Source organism: Poecile atricapillus, chromosome W (assembly GCF_030490865.1).
Source record: "Poecile atricapillus isolate bPoeAtr1 chromosome W, bPoeAtr1.hap1, whole genome shotgun sequence".
NCBI lineage: Eukaryota > Metazoa > Chordata > Aves > Passeriformes > Paridae > Poecile > Poecile atricapillus.
The window spans coordinates 4,274,552-4,282,149 of record NC_081288.1 but is presented as its reverse complement, the minus strand read 5'-3'; the positions used below and the strand labels follow the sequence as shown (position 1 = coordinate 4,282,149).

Here is a 7,598-nt window from a genome sequence, read left to right as displayed (position 1 = left end):
CCACTGCTCCAAGACCCCCACCTACCTTGGCCTTGAACACTTCCAGGGATCCACAACTTCTCTGGACAACCTGTTCCATCAGTTTGTCATGCCTGGTGCTGTGTCCCTTTCTGCAGTGCCTGTGCCCAGCTCTCCTCTGTTACATGATACTGCACCACTGCCAACAGTCACTCAAATAAACTGCTTTTCTGGAACTTTGAAACTCACACAAACTATGTACACAGGTGGATATGCAAGGAATTTTGGGTCCAGCTGTCCTTCCTCAGCTCTGCTGTGAAGTGACAAATGAATAAAGTGGCTCAGGAGTTCTTCTAGAGCCAAGCTCTAAGGGTTAATCCTTCACTCCAAATTGCCATGTGCCTCCTCACTGTGCATTCAGCTCATTTCTTGCTCTACCCTGTTCTCATCAGAGCTGCAAGCAAGCCACAACTTTAACAACTTTTCCTTCCTAAAGAACTGCAATCATGAGGCAATACCACTTATTATTAGGCTGTGTTATTACGTATTTTTCATGGACTCAGGTTACTGCATGACAAACAGCCAGGGTCTGGGAGCTCCCCAAGCCATGCTGAGTCCTTCCTGGATCTGAAACCTTGGGTTGGAGCCTCTTTGAGTGAACAGAGAAGAGCAGTTGTATCACATTTGTATTCTGCTTTTAACTGTGCTGTGAAGCACCTCACTCCTTGTCAGTCCTGTGCTCTGATATATTTTTCTTGGAGTGTGGGAAGAAGATGCCCAAAACCATCTGAGTGTCTGAGCTGTAATACCTACACTTGTAATTACTATTTCAAAAGGCTGAGAAAATAAGATTGAAGCAGATGTGCAAGTATTTTCATCCTTATTTACATAATATATCTGCCAGTCTATCCCCTTGTGTAACCCTGATAGCTGAGAAGTGAAAATCTTTAAATCTGACACAGGTTTGATCAGGGGTTTTTTGCTCTGAAGACGTCTTGCTTCATCATTCAGTGTTGCTGCACTCTTGTCTCCTCTTCTGCTGATAGCTCTCCTCTTTTTGCTCTGTTAATGTATTAAAAATCCAGAATGCAGGATGCTCAAGGTTAATGACAACCTGGTGTCAAAGCTGGGATCTTAAATGGACAGATGTGTCCCTGGGCAGCCTCCTGGTCCTGCATGGAGCCTCTGCTCCTTCTCCCATGGATTCATTTAGGTTGGAAAATATCTCAAAGTTCACCAAGTCCAACCAGCACTATCACAGCTGCCACTTAATCATGTCCCCAAGTGCCACATCCACACAGCTCTTAATTCTCTCCAGGAATGGTGACTCTGGTGCTTGACCATCTTGCAGTGAATGAAATTTTTCCTGATATCCAACCTAAATCTCCCCTGGTGCAACTTGAGCCAGTTTCCTCTTGTCCTGTCCCTTGTTGCCTGGAAGCAAAGCCTGACCCCCACCTGCACCCTCCTGTCAGGGAGCTGTGGAGAGCGTTCCAGTGTGAGCTGGGAGATTCTTTTTATCACCTCTTATGTGGGGTTAATCAAACTTCCTGCTCCATTCCCAGTAAAACCAGCAAGTCTGGTGTTGGATGTAAGCAATAAAGCTATTCCTCGGGGCTGGGCCCTGGCACCATCACATATGTGTGCCAGAATCAGAAACTGCATCTGACAGAAACTTGATGGTTCTGTGTACCTGTAGCAAGTGCACTTTGCAGCCAACCCAAAATAAACACTCAAAATGAAGATGTTTGTAGTGCAGGATGGGTTTCAGTAAGAGGTGGTCACCCACTGGTGCTGTTGAGCACTGGGAACTTTTACTGATCTCCAGAAAAACTCCACAAAGCCGAAGCTTTCAGCAAATTAAACTGGCAGATGCCAGTAGGATCCTAGGAGAGGAGAGATGGGTAGCTCTTCTCAGAATCTGTACCAAGTTCTGCAATATTTTTCTCAGGAGGATGGGATGCCATAATGTTACATGGGATCAAAAAAGCAGCAGGAAAAACTCGTGGAAGAAAAAGGTATTGAGGGCAGCTAAATATGAAGAGTCTGACTCTGGTTTGTAATACTTTGAGAAGAAAGCTGTTGGGAGGAGAAAGAATAGCTGGGGAGTCACATTTGTGGATTTGTGCTTGACTTAGTGGTGGAGATGAACTGCTGGCTCAGGACAGAATTTGGGCTGTTCTGGAAAAGTCAGTCTTGCACTACCCTACTTCAGGACCAGCTTTGAGATCCTCAGAGCAAAAAATGGTCTAAAATGTACCAGGGCCCTGTAGGGACCAACACCTTAAGCCAGGTGGATTATTTTAGCCAGGTGGGCTCTTCCACTCACTCCTCATTTCAGGAGGCCTCACCAACTCCAAATACTTCGCATTTAAAAAATCCCAAAAGGGACACCACAGATGGTGATGCTGGAAGCAAGTGTTCCTGTCTCTACCTAGTCTTGTTCACTCTTCGACCTGATTTTATGGATGGGAGGGGCTATTGTCTTCCTCAAGAAATTTCACATGCATGATGGACACTTTGCCAGGGAAAATTGGATCATATGTTCACACCATCCTCCATGGAATACACAGCCCTGTTGCAAAACATTTGCTGCCAGATATTAAGGTGGGAGATCTCTTCTGCCAGTGGCATTATGAAACAGCATGGGGAGAGTTTTGCATCCAAAATCCACCTTAATATTGATGTGTTTGTAGGAACAGATGTCTGCTAGCTTCCTGTGCAATGTGTTATCAGATTAGAGATTTTACAGCAACAGCCTTAATTAGAAACATGCTATTATTCAGCACTAAAAGCCTCTTTTGGAGGTGTAAATCCCTACAATACAGGGATCCAAACCTGCCTCCTCTCCAGTCTACCTACTGTGAGCAAGAGACTTTTGTCAAAACATTTTGCACCTCAGAGATACATTTATTCTTATTTTCAAGGTAGGTCTGTGTGCTGGATTGAATCTGAGCTTGGCCAAGATAAGTGAGAAAATCAGTGTACAGCAGAGCAAGGAATTCAGATCCATGACCCAGAAGGGCTTGGAATGCCCTGGGAGTTTCCTGTTATTGAATAAAGTCAACACTAAGTGAGATGCCAATCCTACACTGTTGGGATGGTAACAGTGGATTCTTCTTTGCAGGTGGGACTGCCCTGACTTTATTCTGTCCTTGCTGTGAGTATTAGAAAGCTGCTCCCTATATTACCTGTTCTTTCAGTCTCTGCAGTTGCTTCTTTGCTTTCTTTCAAGGAACAGTCTCCAGAAGAAAACCTGGCAATGATGCAAATGATGGGGAAAGGGCAGAAGGGAGAGACATTTAACATCAACTAATTCTGTAAGGTAGGGAATACTGCATGTTAGTTTGAGTAAGAAGCCTTTTTTTGTGTGTGCCCCAACTGAAAAGATTTCCAGGCAGGAAAAGTACTTTCCTTTTTTTTCCTACAGCACCCACTAGCCAGTAGCTCTAATGCCATTTAATGCCTCTAGACACAACCAAAATATAAACTTCAAGTCATTTTTGTTTCTCTTTAGAAACATCAGCTTGCCACATGGATACCTAAACATGAGGAAAATTGAAAAAATGCGTCAGGTGACTTGGCAAACTTCTTTTTTGTTCTCTCATTTTTCTGTGGTAAGTTTTGCCAGTTTGTAGCACAGAATTTTTTAAGAAACTGCTTTTAGTTAGAAAGGATTTTAGATGAACATGTGTAAAAGAAGGTTTTATTTCTCAAATGGGTTTTTAGTTCAGATTTCTTGCTCATTTTCTCACGTTCAAAAATGCCATTCCATATAAAAGAAAAAGAAATCCTTTTGACCTTAAGAAGTTTATTTGGTGTTATAAAATACAGCACAACTGAACATCAACAAAACAAAACAAAAACTTAGTTGAGAATGAACACCAAAACTATCAAGAGAAGGAGTCAGGAGAAATATTTCTGGACATGTTCTGCAAAATGTCTTGTTCAAATCTGATATCTGAAACAACCTGGGATCAGCAGAAATTATCTGAGCATTTACCACTCTAAGCTGGTATCAAGAAAAGAGAGTCCAAGCATTGCACGTTGTCTGGGTGAAAAGATGGGGATATTCCTCAGAGGGTGAAAGATTTGCAACCCCACGGGAGCAAACCTTGGTTTGAGGGTAAAAGGTTCCATTAAGTCTGAGGAGGAGAAAAGCCTGGCATGACCTTCAGTCAGAAGTGAAACATCTCAGATATTTCCTGCATGGACCTTTCAGTGCCAGCACATAAAGACCAGGAGCAATCTCCAATGAAGCGTGTGGGACCTCCAGCTGAGAACAAGGCCGTTCCCAGGAGACTGTGATGCTGCAGAGGTCTCTCTTTCCCTGGGATTACATAGGCTTGGTAGAGGTTCTGCTCTTCTGGACCTTGACCAGTGATCCTGGCACCCATATCGAGGTTCAGGTCCAAGGAATGGCTCCATATGGAACCAGGTGAACCTGGAAAGAGCCCATAGGGAGGTCTGAAGGCTTCATGGAAACACATATCCTGATCCAGGGCTGAACTGGGGGACTGAGCAGAGCCAGCTCTGTTCTCAGGTTTATCTCCACAAGTTATCTCTTGCTGTGATTATCATGACAATCTAGACTTCATTTCTTCACTGGCAAGATTCCAAACCCTGCTGTGTTTTCTTTGGAAACATTAGGATTCAGTGCTTGTATTGGCTGAGTCCTTAGAAGGATGCTGTCTCTCCTCTCAGAAACCATCTAAGACGTGCTGTTTATTTGAATTTCTTTTCTTGTTTTTAATCCAAACTGGTTTCTTATTCCAAATCTCTAAGGACCCTGGTAGCTCCCTTACAAATGCACTGGCACTTTATAAATAGCCCAGAAGGAAACTTGGGTTGTCTTAGACTTTCAGAATAAGTTTGTTCATTTGAATAGCATTTAGAATGCATTTGCATTTCCAAAATATCTTCAAATGATTTCACAGATGCCAGAAAAGCATCAGCTGTTTCAACCTTCTTCTGACTCCTGTTCTTCAGGCAGAAGCCGTGAGAGGGGCAGCATCACTTCCCATCATCCTGGAACTAGAGCAAAACTGTAGTTGGTGGTTTCTCTGCTGGCCTCGACTAAACTCTCCTTTCAGAAGTGCTGAATGGCCTCACCTCCCACCAAAGTCAAGGTAAGGTGAAGATGCTCAGCCCCTTTGCTGGATCAACTCCCTGGTTTCCAAGGCAACTGTTCTTGGGTGAGATTTAATGAGAAGGTGAGGACAACCACGAGGCCCTTTGAACAGGCAGGGGAACGCAGAGCTCACAGAAATGATTGTGCTTTTCAAGGGAAAAGGACAGGCAGGTGGACTGAATGGACAATAAATTATCTGACATTTTAACGGGTTAACATGATATTGCAGAAAATGACCTGAATAAAGTGGCTCAATCCCTGTGGAGAAAAGTAAAATAAAATAGGCATAATGGAAAGAAGACCCATAAAAGGCTGAAATGGGGGTTTATTCAAACTGTCTGAATGGAAGTGAAAGGAGCAAGTTACAACCCTTGTTACAGCCTCTTAGCAGCAGTTGGTCTCAAAATGAATTGGAAAAAAATGTATCTGTGATAACCTGACATAGAAAAGCTGGTTGGGTAAGCTCCATAAAACACAGCCTTTATATTGGTGCCACAAATCAGAACCTATTTGCAAGAGATTTTACAGCACAGGCAACAGGTACTTCTTGTTCTAATGTCAAGCAGTGTCATCTGTTACAAGAAAAAGTGGAATTGTTGCTTGCACCCAAAATGTCTCAGATCATGTTTATGCTGTCTCATGCATTTCTTCACCTTGGAATTTTCCAGGTTTATTATAAGATGAGTAGACTTACCTTTTAACATCAAGAAAGATCTTGTGAAAATAAAGAGCTATCTATCCTGTGTATGATGCAGCAGAGTTAAGGAAATATAGACTTATAATTCTACAAGAAATACTGATATTTTAATCTTTTTCCCATTGTAATAATTCACCTTTCAGGTGAATTTTATCTTTTCAGGATAAAGTCTGAGCCTTTTCAATTTAGTATTAAAAACCTTCTTTATTTAAAGTCAATCTTGACATGAAAGTAGCTCTGTCCACCACATCTCAAAAGGTTTGAGCAAACTGTAAGAGTAATTGATTCTAACCTTAATAATAATGATTCTATGATTTTTAAAACTCTATTTTGGGGAGATAAAGGGAGAAGAGTCATATAAGTTCAGTTTAGAGGGGAAAAAAGAATTTTTTTAAATTAATTAATAGATGTTTCAAGTTAAAACATTTTGCATGGCTAATGGGGCATTTGTAATGATTTTTGTACCACTTTTAAATGAAGCACTGTCATTTTCAGACTTGAAAACGATTCTTTCACAACTAAAAAAGAGGTATATTTACTTTAAGAAATGCTGAAATAAAATGTCCTAACTGGTGCATGGCTGAAAAAAAAATTTAAAAGGGAATTTTTGACAGAAAGGTCTTCATCCATTCCACCCAATCAGAAATAATTACAGCCCTGTTGTCATCCTCTGCTACTCTGGAGTTGGGTTTCAGTGAATGAAGTGTTTATAGAATTTTAAATAAGATCAGGAGCTTCAACCTCATTACAGAAAGACATGAAACCATTGTAAGGGCAACTACAGAGCCAGTCTGACTGGTGATAACCACAAATTTTGTGGGTAATGGCAAATAAACGCCACCCTGAACCAACAGCAGACTTATCCAACTACAATTTCCACCCAAGAGCCACAGCCCTGCACAGGTTAAATCTCCAGGTGCTTCCAGGGTGAAATGAGAGCAAAGATGGAGATGAAAAAACAACTTTTTTCTGTTGTTTTGGTGAGTCTGGTACCACTTTGTCTAGGTAGAATGTCACCTCCTCTGCGTCACAGGCAGATCCTGAATCCCTGGAGGCTCCTGCAGGCCTCAGTGCTCTGTCTTTCAATTTGCAGGCCAGGCTTTACCTCCTTGTTTTCAATCTGACGTTTCGTGTATTTTTATGAAGGCTCCTTGTTACCAGTTCCACAGAGGGTGTCGTGCTTTAATACAGTTGTGGCAGGGAGAGAAGTGAGTGAAGAGTTCTCCCTTCAAACACAATCCTGAAGGTCACAATTTTAGCATCTATGAAATCTTTTTTTGACCATGTCAGCATTTTTTTTGCTCATGCTCCTTTATGGATGACTTTAAAACGGTGTCTCCAACCATAAAATTCTACCAGTGTTTAATCTCATCGAGTATTTTCTTGGATGCTGTAGCCAAGATCACTTGACTAATTCAGCTTGCAAAGTACTACTGGGAAGGAGTATTTATGGTAGTCCCAGCAAGGACAACCAAATTAGCTGTAGCAAGCAGCCAGCCTGAAGAAGAAATAAAATGAGGGAGCAAGATAATTTGGAACAAAATGTAAAAGACACACAAATCATTTAATAAAGGTTTTCCCCAGAGGAAACTTTCCAAGCAGCTGAACACCAGGACAGCTGAGAGAAATGAGGTCAATTGTGTTTAGACACAATGTGTACATTTTATTTTTTAAAATGATCATCATTTGTCAAACTTTATGGGCCAGGTTCTTTCCTCAGATTAGGTGATACTGGAATTTAACTCATTACAATAAGGTTTTGTCTTTAGTAGACAGGAAGGTGGAGAGAGTGATTTATTTCAAGGAAACTGT

General features: G+C 41.6%; 1 long non-coding RNA gene across 1 annotated transcript in view; it reads left to right on the top strand.

Moving 5' to 3' along the window:
* The first annotated feature begins 3,218 nt into the window (after window positions 1-3,218).
* LOC131591916 (uncharacterized) overlaps window positions 3,219-7,598 on the top strand; it is a 29,511-nt gene continuing 25,131 nt past the window's right edge. The window contains exon 1 of the long non-coding RNA XR_009280484.1: window positions 3,219-3,283. This is a non-coding gene — a long non-coding RNA (uncharacterized LOC131591916). The remainder of the gene's footprint in view (window positions 3,284-7,598) is intronic.